Source organism: Condylura cristata, unplaced genomic scaffold, assembly GCF_000260355.1.
Source record: "Condylura cristata isolate star-nosed mole 26May11 unplaced genomic scaffold, ConCri1.0 scaffold00008, whole genome shotgun sequence".
In the NCBI taxonomy this organism is placed as follows: Eukaryota; Metazoa; Chordata; class Mammalia; order Eulipotyphla; family Talpidae; genus Condylura; species Condylura cristata.
Window position 1 is genome coordinate 40,953,553 of NW_004567109.1, and position 12,428 is coordinate 40,965,980.

Genomic DNA, 12,428 nt, shown 5'->3' on the forward strand with positions numbered 1-12,428 from the left:
TTCTGAGCTGAACCTTGTGGCCTTCTTCTACATGTAGACATATCATATAACAAATAATTTTAGTAAAGGATTAAGTGAAAGAATATATATGAAAGCTATAAGTAAACCAACTAAAAGAGATGGAAACCTACAAAGAATTGATAGTTATATAATTGTTGGGTTGTGTCAGGCAATTTTTGTGAATTTTTAATCAGTACCTATTCTGTTTTCATATTACTCCATCCTGCTGAGATACTGAATTGTAATAAAAGATTTACAAGGAAAAATCCACGGATGAAAAAAACGGAGGTTAGTTTAGAAACTAATCCTTTTAACTAATTTTATTTCCTTGCCATTTCAGAATCCTTTCTCAATGGTGTGTTTTATAACACATTTTAAAATGATCTGACTTCCCAAAATATACTCTCATTTCTTCTGCTGCTCCATGCAAATCATGTGAAGTTCTGAGATGTTGTCTTTAAAAGTCAGTCCACCTTCATGGTCCTGATAGACTGAGAAATTATCTTCATTTTTGCAGATTAGATACCAGCCTCCAAATCTCCTCCTAGGCAAACCCTGACTGGAGGATGATTTGACCTTGAAGAGTTTAGCATTCCAAATATAAGAACACAAGCTAGTACATTTTCTTTAGAGCAAATATCCACCCCAGATTGACAGTAGACTTCCAGGAAGTCTGCATTAGCGATTTAGAGAACTAAGGGGAAAATTATTTTATTCCTTAATGAGCTCCAGGAAACCCTATATACCACAAAAGAGAGAACTCATCAGATGGCTTTAGAGAATAAGAGGAGTCTGAAGATAGTATAAGCTACAATATGTTTTTTAAACATTGCTGCTTATGAGAGTTGCAAGAGAAGTGTGTGAGAATAAAGTGTCTGTGTGTGCCTTTATGTGAGGCAGTGTATTCATGGTAGGAGAGGCGGTGCAACAGAAAGGGTAGTTGGGAAACCCCTCTCTCTCATCCCCTTCCCCCACCCCCACCCCTTTTTTTCACTTCTCCTCTCCCCCCCTCCTGCTTGCCACCCCTCCAAGACACCCCCCACACACCCACACACACAAGGCAGTAAATAATAACCCCTGCTCAAGAAAAAAAGAAATGTGAGAACTGGCACAAAGGTCGCTGCTTTGACTGATGGGCAGACACTGAACCCACAAGCAGAGACTTTTCTCCTTGGCAGGCAACAACCTGCAGCAGGAAAGGCGGGCGGGGGAGGAAACCCCGAGGAGGCGCTCCTAGCCGCCTCTTTGCTGAGATAGCAAGAGCAGCAGCCTGCGGAGCCTCTAACGCAGCGTCATAGAGCTGGTGAGCGGGTGCAGGGGCGCGAAGGAGGCGCAGAGGCCGGGCACCGCTGCTGCCGCCGCGGAGTCGCAGGCGCTTCGGGACGCCGCGGCGCTGCCGGAGCGCCTGGGGCTAGTCCGGCAGCTGGAGGAACTGGGTGGCTGCGCGCTGAGCGCAGCGACTGGTGCCACCTGCCTAGCGCACCTCGGCCAAAGAGGGAACCTGGAGAGCTCGGCCTGCTGTCTGGTTTTCGGAAAGCTGAAAGCTGTGAGCGACGGAGCTGGGAGAAGAGGAGCCTTCCGATTCTCCACCGGAGTGGGATTTTTCGTCCCTCAAATTGGAGATCTCAGTAGAGGTCAGAGGGACAGGAGAGGATCTCAACACGGGTACGAGGACTGTAAACGTGGTCACCCCTGCTATCGCTGAAAAAATCTCCTTGACATTTTTCACACTTTGAAGCAGCTGCAGCTGGTGTCGTCGGAAAAGGGGGTGGGAAAAAAGAGGGGGCGGGGAGAACACAGCCAAGAGCCGGGATCTGCGCCTCCTCGCCCGCCAATCCTGGCACCTGTGCGCCGAACCACTGCACTGAGGAGGACCCCACACCGCCTGAACCCTGAGCTTGAAGCCACGGACACCCAACCCCTGGGCAGTGGGTTCTCTCCCGAGCACCCTGCAGCCCCCCACTCGGGCCACCGTGGTCGCCCGCATTCCACGGGCACGCACCACCCCTCACAGCCGCACGCTGCTCGCAGGTCCCCGAGGAGCTCAGCCCAACGGAGGCGCCCGGCAGCGGCGTGCAGGGGGGTGATACGGAGTTGGGTGCACGATTTGCCTTTTAAGCTCGTTTCTTCTCCGCCCAGGATTTATTGTCTGTGAAACCTTCTGGGGGTGGGGAGGGAACTGCGCCTCTGCCACCACCGCTGCCGCCGCCACCGCCGCTGCTGCCGCTGCGGTGCTAGCGCGGCGCGCCTAACTGGGGGGTGGACGCGCTCGTCCTCCCCGCCTGTTCTCCGGGCTTCCCTTCGGCGGCTTCCCGCCGGAACCTCTCCTGCAGTCTACCTGAAGGGCACCGGCAACATGGTATAACGTGGCTCTTGCTCGGAATCCCCTTTTTCTCCTCCTCCGCCTCTTTCTCCGCTGCCCCTCCTCTCCTCCTTGAGGACCCCCGCGCCTGCTCCACTGCGGAACCTAGAACACTTTAAGGAATAGCCCCTGGCAGCTGCAAGATTCACTCTCTGGAACCTCATGGGCAGTTTCTCCCGCCTGCGATGTGAGTAGCAGACTCTTGCTCTGGCCAGGGGGTGCTGCGGGGACCTCGCTGCTGGCAGCCGCAGCTGTCGTGAAAGCCTGAGGTGTGGGACTGACCGGCTGGGGGGAGGCGACGGGAGGGGGTATGACAGGGAAATGCCCCGCTGCGGGTGAAGACGGAGGGGTTGTGGTAGGTAGCCGGGCGTTTGGAAATGGGGTGTTAGTTTGCTGGGTGCAGGGGAGCAACGAGTGGCCTGGGTTGGTGGGGAGACCCTAAAGGATTGCAAGCTTCGAATAGGGACGATGAAAGAGCGAGTGTTGGCGCTGGTGTTGGGACCGTGGGTCGAAGTATGGTTAGTCTTGTCAGGGGTATCTCCAGTCACCTTTTTTCTGGAGGTGTTTGAAGGATGGAGCCCTTCTTTGAAACACACACACACACACACACACACACACACACTTGTGGCAGATCACAATTGTCCCTTTTATCTTGAAAGGCAGAGTGTTACTGTTTGATGTATTTTTGAAAAATACAATTAGAAGATCTTCATGTCACTGGGGATTGAAAGGAAAGGGTGGGGTCTGGGGGGGAGGGGATGGAGAGGATGAAGGGGTATGGCAGATTGAAGGACAGAAAGAGAAGTGGGAGAAGAGTGGAGTGAAAGCTTACTTTAGGTGTCAGGGAGAATGATAACTCCCTCCCCCTAAGCTAGACAACTCCTGCCCACATAACCTCCTTTGTGTTGCACAGGAGGCTGGTGAACCTGCACTATTCCCAGCCCCAGCGCTGGGCCCCCTCAGCATCTTGCATCCTCCTCCTAGAGTCATTAAGGATGCAGGACTAGTTTCAGATCCTGTGTGGCAACTGGAAGGGAAGCATGTTAACGTTATGATAGTCATGGCACCCTCGGTCCTGGACATTTAGGTTGGCTCCCAAAGATCTTCTACCTTACTGTTTGCAAAGTCAAGAACAGGGGATGGGTGGGGGGAGGGGGCTATACAAAATGCCTTTGAAAATCTGTGACTTCATAATAACGGAGATGGCTGTAAAATTGCTTCATTACACTACTTCTTGGCCACCAGGGCTGAATAAAGGACCCGCCTCCGCCCTCTTTCTGGTTCTCCCTATCAAGTCACAAAACCTGCAGTCTGGACTGAGGAGCCCAGCTTAAGATCGTAGAAGGAAGGGGTCACTTTCACAACTCTGGGCAATTGGTTTCTGAAAGGAACCATCTGTGTCTCCCACATTCCTTTCAGAGTTCTCCTTCAAAAGGAATTAGAAAATAGGGGAAGGGTAGGGATACAGTGAGACACAAGAGTCTCCTGCTGGTTTCAATTACTTTCCCCGATGCACTTTCAACCCATCGAATTTACCTGCAGCTGTAACTGGGTCAGCTCCTAAATATGTGTACAAGTGTGCGTTGAAATGTGACCCCTTTGATCGCGGAAAAGCAGTCTCCACGTGAGCATATTTTAACCTGGGTAAAATATCTAAGCACAATAGAAATTTTATAGCGTGGGCGAGAAGAGTGCATTCCAGCGAAAGCAGGACACGTGATCCCTCCAACCAGAGAGATACAGTATTAGGAACTCGATTTTCTTTGTTCCAGGCTGAGCCTGTCAGATGCTCTGCGTCTGGGTTGTCTTAAGTCCTCCAGTAAGAGAGAAAAAATGATAAAGTTGACCTGGCTGGGCTGATAATGGAGAGTAGAGAAGCACCCCCCCCCACACACACACACACACGCCCGTGTTCCCCCCCCCCCATTAAAGGGCTTAAACCCGCTCTGCTGCCTACCATCCCTCTTTTTCTGCCCATCTTCCATCCCCCATCCCCAACACAGCCAGTCACCTTTTTTAAAGTGAGGCATTCCCAGGGGAGATGTTGCAGAAAAGTTCTCCAGCCCCTGCACACGTGGGTTCTACAGCGCCTCAGAACCTGCTGAGATTCGCGACACATTCTGCCACCTCCCCAGTTCAAGTGTCACGCCTCCATCTAGAAGTCGTTGAGCTGATTTCACAGACTCTAAAAGAATCACCAGAGTTCTTTCTGCAGAAGACAGTAGAGCAGAGTCAGATCCCTGCTTCTTGGAAACCATTAATCTTGGCTGGGAGAGATTGAGAAACTCGGAATTTTAGAATTATATTTTCCTTAAAAATTTGCGTCATAGTACTGAAATATATTAGGAGTGGTGTTTAGTGGTGTTGGGACCACAAGAAGTGTCTTGATCTGAGGAATGCCCTCAGGTGTTATTATTTATGAATATAGTGGAGGAAGAATGAGTTCTAGACCCAAAATTTTATTAGCATTACCTGATTTGAAGATTTTGTTTTTTACTCCATGCTTTATTGCTTTATGAGCCATCTTAATGGCTTAAGGTTTTTTAATTTAGGCTATTTCTGACCTATGCTGCATTGCATTATACTGATATATATCATGGTAGGGAGAGCCTGATATATATCATGGTATGGAAAGCTGAGGCAATTTTCATGCCATATTATGAGGTGGGAGTTTTTTAAAATACATTTTTAGGGTTTTTTTTTTTTTTGTACTTGACTGCCCAAGAAAAGATGTATGCTTACCATGGCAACCCTTACATTCTACATCACGTGTGCCAGCACATATGCAGCTTCAGAATTAGAAACAACTTCTTAAAGAAATAAACCTGGTCCAATTACAGTAGCCTTGTTTTATTCAGAATTTCAGTACTGCTTTAGAATGGCACTAAAATTTTCTTAAATAAATTCTCATTCTACAGTTTCATAATGTTTTAATTTTTATCTTTCTCTATAAAATGCAGAACAGAGTTCAAAGTGTTTTTGTTTGCTTTGAATTTTTTAAGAGCAATGGTGTAAGTCATTATCACTATGACATTTTATTACTTACAGAAGTCATTAAATAACTGAATTGCCCATAATGGTATTAATTCTCCAAGGAATATCTCTTATATTCAGATCTAGTGCATCTTAATAATTTGATGTAAAAGCTCATTATCTTTAATTATGGCTTTGAATGTCCGCTTTCTAGAAGAACAAATTTAAGGATAAGTTATACTTGGTGTATTAAAATACTAATTATATTATACTTTTAGCTGCTGTACACTGTAGCCCCAACATAAGGATATATCACCCATTTCACAATATTATAGCTTCATCCCATAACCAAATTAATAGAAAACACAAAGAGTAACCGGCTATTGATAAATTACCATGTGAGTTATTTCTAAATTTTTATTACATTTTCTTCCTTCACATAAATTATTTCATAGTGTTTGGAAAATTCTTCATTTAGAACATATATGGTATTTACTGAGTATAACAATTACACAAGCACAAAAATAAAATACATTGTTTGTAGTGTTTGTTCTCCCTAGTAACAACAACTACTGTGTAGAGGGTCATCCATATTCTTTCAATGAGTGAATCTAGTCAGTCATGTGAATTGGCAAGATGACTCTGGAGGAAACAATACTTCAAATTTGTGACAAAGAATAACCTTTAATTTCTGTCAAGCCAGATATCTAAGGAAAGACATTGAAGATGATTCTAGGATCTTTTGAGAAGTTCTCACTTTGATCTCTTTAAAACATACATCAATGGAGGATTTTAATGCCTAAGAGATTGAAAAGTGGAATTTTGAAATTAAAATAAAAATTTGCCCATGTAGTGTAGCAATTAAATTTTATTCCTAGGAAACACAAAAGCAAAGATGAGATGCATAGCTAGTAAATTTTGTATAGGTGTTAAAATAATAAATCATGAATTGCCAGTCAAACTGAAACTTAAAATGTCATATTAATCAATAGTTTGGAAGGTGTTGGCCACAAATCACTAATAGTTTTCTTCTTGAAGTTTTTAGCCATATTTTGTGAATCAAGTTTGAATCATTAAAAATCATGTTATATAGAAAACCACTCAAGTAAATTATTCTTAGATAGTGAGGAGAAAATTGAGTACTTCCAGAACTCATATATTATCTTAGGTAATATAAATAGGTCCCATAGAATGTTGTAAGCTAGAGGTGGTAATAAATGTTAATTTATAGTTGTAGTACTTAGCAAAAAATAAGATAATGTGGCACATGAAAGTTCTTTGGGCATTTTAGAAGAGTATACATAAACATTTTTGTATAAATCTATTGTAATGTGTGTGTGGTTGTATATAGTGATGGCATAGTGTATATTAATAGCATTCTACTTAAATAATCAAATATGTCTGTTTCCTGTCTTGGAATCAAATGATCATGCTCAGAAACCAATGAACTCTTTTGATTAGAAGCCATCCCTTGTCATCCTGCTTCCCCTAACTCAGTGTATTAACTGAAATCATAATTATTTTAATAGCTACCAGATACTAACCACCTACCATGAACAAGTGCTTTAGTTCAAAATAATTTGTTACCATTTGGAAGATTAACATATTGATGTTCAAAGACAGAAGTGCCAAGGCAATATCATATAACCAGAAAGTGGTGAAAACATAAATCCAAATTTGATTCTTGTCTGTTTTTTCATTATGTCTTCTCCTTTATGGATGTAAATTGGCACTTGTTGCCTGAAATCTGTAGTTCATTAATGGCTCCCTAATGAATTAAGAAAATTTAATATTTTGAAATAGCTTCCAAAGTGATCTAGATACTTGATATTAATGCACCATCTTACTTATGTAGTCATTTAATATCGGCACAGAACACACTTCAGCTTATCCTCCTGGTATAATAAATTCATGACAGAAACATTTAATAAGCTATTAGAAACTGTCATGTAAAAATACATTAAGGAAGTTTTCATAAAGCAGGTTGAGTCAATAGTTGTCATGTCTATTTTGAAAGTATGATGATACACTTGATATAAAATTCTGTGTGGTATCACATGTGCTATTTAAATTATTAACCCTAATAGAGAAATATTCATTTATCATTCAGTGACACATGGAAAATATTAAATGAGTTTAATAGCCCAAAGGATTTTCTACATATGTTCCTTTTCATTACATTGTTCACTGCCTGATAAACTAATCTCTATACAAAATATTATTTTGCTTTAATGCACATGAATGCAACAGTAGTTACCAGAGATGAAATATTGAAATTTTTAATAGCAGTGACATGATCTTTTTAAATATTTTAACAGTGGAGTAGATGCTTACGTTGTTTAAATGTAATGGCTTCTTAAAGATAAGCTTTTTTGAGCTGGGCTAGTTCACTTTGGTGGAGAACGTATTTAAACTTAGGAGATGGTGATGCCATGTCCAGATTGGTGTCATTACACTTTTGTTAGGTTAAGAACAAGGGAATTTTAGAGTATATGTGTAAATGTGTGTGTGTGTGTGTGTTCAGCTCTAGAGAATTCAGTTTTGAGCTATTCACTAAGTAGTATGAGAACAAATTGAGAAGTTTACATCTTTAAATTGTAAAGAAGTAGATGACCTGATAAGAAAACCATACTGATATTGTAAATTCTACCAGTATCATTATGAGGTTTTTCATAAGGAAAAAGATTAAAAGGTGGTATTTTTGAAATACAGAGGAAAAGAGGGAAAAACAGTTGAAAAGAAATATTTGATTAATTCACTGTGGAAAAAAAGTTACAGGGCTTTATGTTGTTATTATATTGAAAGATATGATACCATTGCTTATGGTAATTCCCTCTTATCTATAGGAGATACATATATATGGATCATACATATCTATAAACTTTAATTTATAAATTAGGCACAGTACGAGATCAAAAGCACTAACCAATAAAATAGAACAATTACAACAAAATACTGTAATAAGAATGTGCATATTCTCTATATATTATTGTATGTAATATATTCAGACTATGACTGATGTAGATTAACAGCAGATATGAGAAAGTAAACCACAGATTTGGGGGATGACTGTAGTATCAAACTATTTTATGGGTGACTGACTAAATTACCAAGTTACTTGGTCATGGAAGGAAAGGAAAGGAATGAATCTTACTGAGAGAGTACCTAATATTATAAAGACATTTGTTGCACTAAAAAACTAATGGGCACCAAAGGTAAAATGTGTCAGTTGAATTTAACGAGTTAATGTGACACAGATATAACTAAAATAATTTAAATGGGCAAATAATTAGACTTCTTGAATTTTATGACTGCTTAAATGTTCTACATTTATGCATTTTCTGTTGTACTTCTTACCACAAGTAGGCATCTCACAGAGTCACGTAGGATGGAGATTACCACACATCCCTTATTTTGAGCTCTGATATAACATTGAATATTTTGGTGTGTTATTCTGACTGAATAATGCAAGACATAAAAAATGTTTCTTCCCTATTTCAAGTGTGATTAATTTCTTAAGACAATTATAAAAGCTATTATAATTAAAGCAAATACCTATTTAAACTTGGAGTGATTGTTAAATATTAGTGATGTCCTCAGGGTAATACCATATTGTTGAACATTGGGTGTACCACACACATACACATAAAGTTGTAATTGCTCAATCTCATAATATATACACACACACAGAGCAATAATCCTTCAAGTTCATGAGTTCATAGCACTTAAGAAATAGAAAGGACTTTAGAGGATCTCATTTTACAGAAGAGGAAACTGAGTCCAGCTAAATTTCCTTTCTTGTGCACACACTACTCTTTGTAAGAGAAAAATGGGACAAGATATCTTGGCTCCCAACCTCTGTCCACAAAATCACACCCTTGGAACTACTTGATTCCTTTACACTTGAGCAAAGGGTAATAGAGAAAAGAACCTAAATTCACGAAGCCAGCCAATATGATGAACTCACCCAAAATACATTTATTTTCCATTTCATTTTGACCTGAATTTTGGCCTGAGTTTTTATTTGGCCTTAGTTTTTTGAAGAATTCCTTTATCTTTCCATTTTGATTTGACTCTCTAGGCAATGTACTATTATAAATTATTTAGCTTTCTATGTTAAAGATACCATCATTAAAAAATAAAAATATTTCTTTAATATTGAGCCATTCTAAATTTGAACATTTGCCTTTTTAATTAGACGTAAATTGTTTTTAAACCATTAATCTTTTTAGCATAAATATTAGATGAAGAGAAATGTTCAATTCATTTCAAATAAATGAATTCTCTTCTAAATTTGCTAAGTTTATTAGGAATCAATGAATGAATTTTTGCACCAAAGAAGAGGATGATTTAAAGTGATTTTAGGTCTATCTATAAATACTGTTCTAAATGATTAGAAAAACATTCAGCTGGGAAGATAAATTATGATGCAGTTGGAATTTTGTAAGATTTGTTCATTTCTGTGAATATGTTTTGCATTACATCCCTCTTACTACTATATGTCTTATTTATTATCTTTTATGACTTTTAGTTATCTCTTCTAAATGTTTCACATTTATTTTTTTTTTCTAATGCTAAAATTCTAAGTCTTTTTTATCTGGAAGTTTTGACTAGAGGAAAATTTATGGCAAGATGTTCCTTAACCTATTGCCAAAACATCAACAACAATCATATAGCATTCTTGAAATTATGTACATCTCTTTAAAAATGCATTGTTCATAAACAATGTATAGGAGCATTTACAATCAAAAATATGTACTTAGCAATATTTACCTATATAGTCTCATTTAATAATCCTCCTTTAAAGGGAGATTAAAGCTTCCTACTGTCACAATAATGCTTGAAATTGAAGAAAAGCCTTGATGTCTAAATCGGTGCATTGCATATCAGGTTAGCACATTACCTATGCTTTTCCTTTGTAGAATGGTTCTTATTCATGCCAGATTTCAGTGAGTGTACTGTTCTGGGACTGGTGGGTGTGATAGAAGGGAACATATTTCTGTATCTGTGAATTCAATCCCACACACCATTTTACATGACAAAATCTGAATGTCCTTAGACTAGGCATTAAAGATAAGACAAGATGTCAACCCTTATCAGTTTAGGGTTTGAGTTAGCCCCACAGTACTGTTGAAGCTTTCAAAATATCTACTAAATATACCTCTGACAACACATTAGATGTTATTTAGACACAATTTAAGGAGGCAGAGTGTGTTGTGTTTGTTTTCTTGTTTGCCTGATTACTTGCTTGCTTTTTTAGCTCAGCATAACTAAAGTTCGCTTCCTAAGAAAAAAAGCAAGCTGCTTGAAATTCAAAGATAGTAGACATCAGCGTGGAATATATCCAAGGGTTAAAGAGTAGAGAGGTGATGCATGTTTGTACTTTGATATAGGAAGAAATTACTATATTTAATTCCATACACTTCCATGTGTATTCATTTTCTAAATAAAAATCATAAAATAAATAAGCTTTAGTTATAGTTGATATAAGGAAGAACAGAATCCCCTTCTATGTTGGTGGCGTACATGCTCATTTATGAAAATATATCAGGAAAATGGGCAGACAATGTGCAAGTAATGATGTATTCAACTGAAAGTCTAAAATGTGCTGTTCTATGAAAAATGAGTAAGGATAAATAGTACTTAATATCTTTTTTTTATAAAGATTTATTTATTTATTCATACAGAACTGGGGTACAGGCCAGAGATGCGGAGGGTGAGAGGATTCACCAGAGACAGAGCGGGAAGCAGAACAGGCAGATCGATGAAGTACACTGCTGAGGGGAGCAGCGGGCGGGTCAGGAGAGGTCTGCCGAGCCATGTGGTCACCTCCGGGGCAAGTGGGGATCGAACTCATATGGAAGTGGCTTTAGTTTCTCAGTGCAGTGCTTTAACCTGCTGCGCCACCAGGGAGGGCCAATCTTTTTTACATACATATTGTAAACACTTCACGTCTCACTTCCAAGGTCACTCTCTTTTTGTATCCCATCATAAATATACTCCCTTTGCTGGCCAGAGTCAATAATGTTCTGTAGCAGTAGCAAGATATATACTTTCTTTATCATTTACTAATTAACATAACTTCAATCCTAAAGATATGTTATGGTGACTGTTAATGGAGTAGCATGTCTGTCTCTGAGGTAAGTCTTAGAGAAGCAATTGTTACTCCTTCTGTCATTACATGTGACCAGGATAGCCCAAAACCCAAAGGTGTATTTCTTATTTGTATGTATAAAGTTGCTATGATTTTTAGTTAAAAAAATATATATATGTTTTTAATCGTCTTCCCCTTTTTCTTGGTAAGGGAGTGTATGGGGGGGGGGATTTTGTGTGAAAAATAGAAAGACAGGAAAAAGAAAGATGAAATTGGATTTAGGAATATGGATGAATATTTTCTTTTAAATGTCACTTAATATTTTTAATATGATTGTTTAACAATGGATAAGAGAGTGTGCTTTTTGGTACAGAAACTAGAACATTTTATTGGAAGTCAAGAATTATAATCTGATGGACTCACATTGTGAACGATAATATAATAGCTTACAGTATTTGCACTGAAAAGAAAGGCACCAAGAAGGGTGTTGAGTCAAGTGAGAAATTGACATTTAAACTGAGTAAAGATCATTATGTTGCTAAATTCTTTTTAGAGTGCTTATTGAATGAAAAAAGTATAAAATATGAATATAGTTTAATGAAACTTCAGAGTTCCTTGGTCAGCCTGTTTTTGAACAATTCCTTTTCTATTAAACAGTCAAGCCTTTAAGTTGGTCTTCTACGGATTCTTCAATTATTGAATGTGCTTCCTTCCTAGCATTGCTAAGTAATTGTTTGTTTAAATGACTGTCTCCAAAACCAGCACATACATAATGGCTTTCTTGATTTGCTTATCCTTAGCAAAGTAGTTCACAGCATAGAGCAAGAAAAAAATGAATGCTGTGTGAATGAATGTTTGAATGAATGCTTTCATTTATGCTTCTGAATCTCTCTAAGTAACTCTTACAGATATTTTTGTAATCCTCTTGGTTTCTTCTTTTCCTCAAGACCTCATAAAACAGTGTGCTTTGTAGCTCTCTTTGAAATTAAGCATACCATG

The 12,428-nt window shown here is 39.2% G+C and overlaps 1 protein-coding gene across 1 annotated transcript in view; it reads left to right on the forward strand.

Moving 5' to 3' along the window:
• The first annotated feature begins 2,359 nt into the window (after positions 1–2,359).
• LRRC7 (leucine rich repeat containing 7) overlaps positions 2,360–12,428 on the forward strand; it is a 378,921-nt gene continuing 368,852 nt past the window's right edge. The window contains exon 1 of the mRNA XM_004679111.1: positions 2,360–2,549. The gene's annotated coding sequence lies outside the window, so the exon portion shown is untranslated. The remainder of the gene's footprint in view (positions 2,550–12,428) is intronic.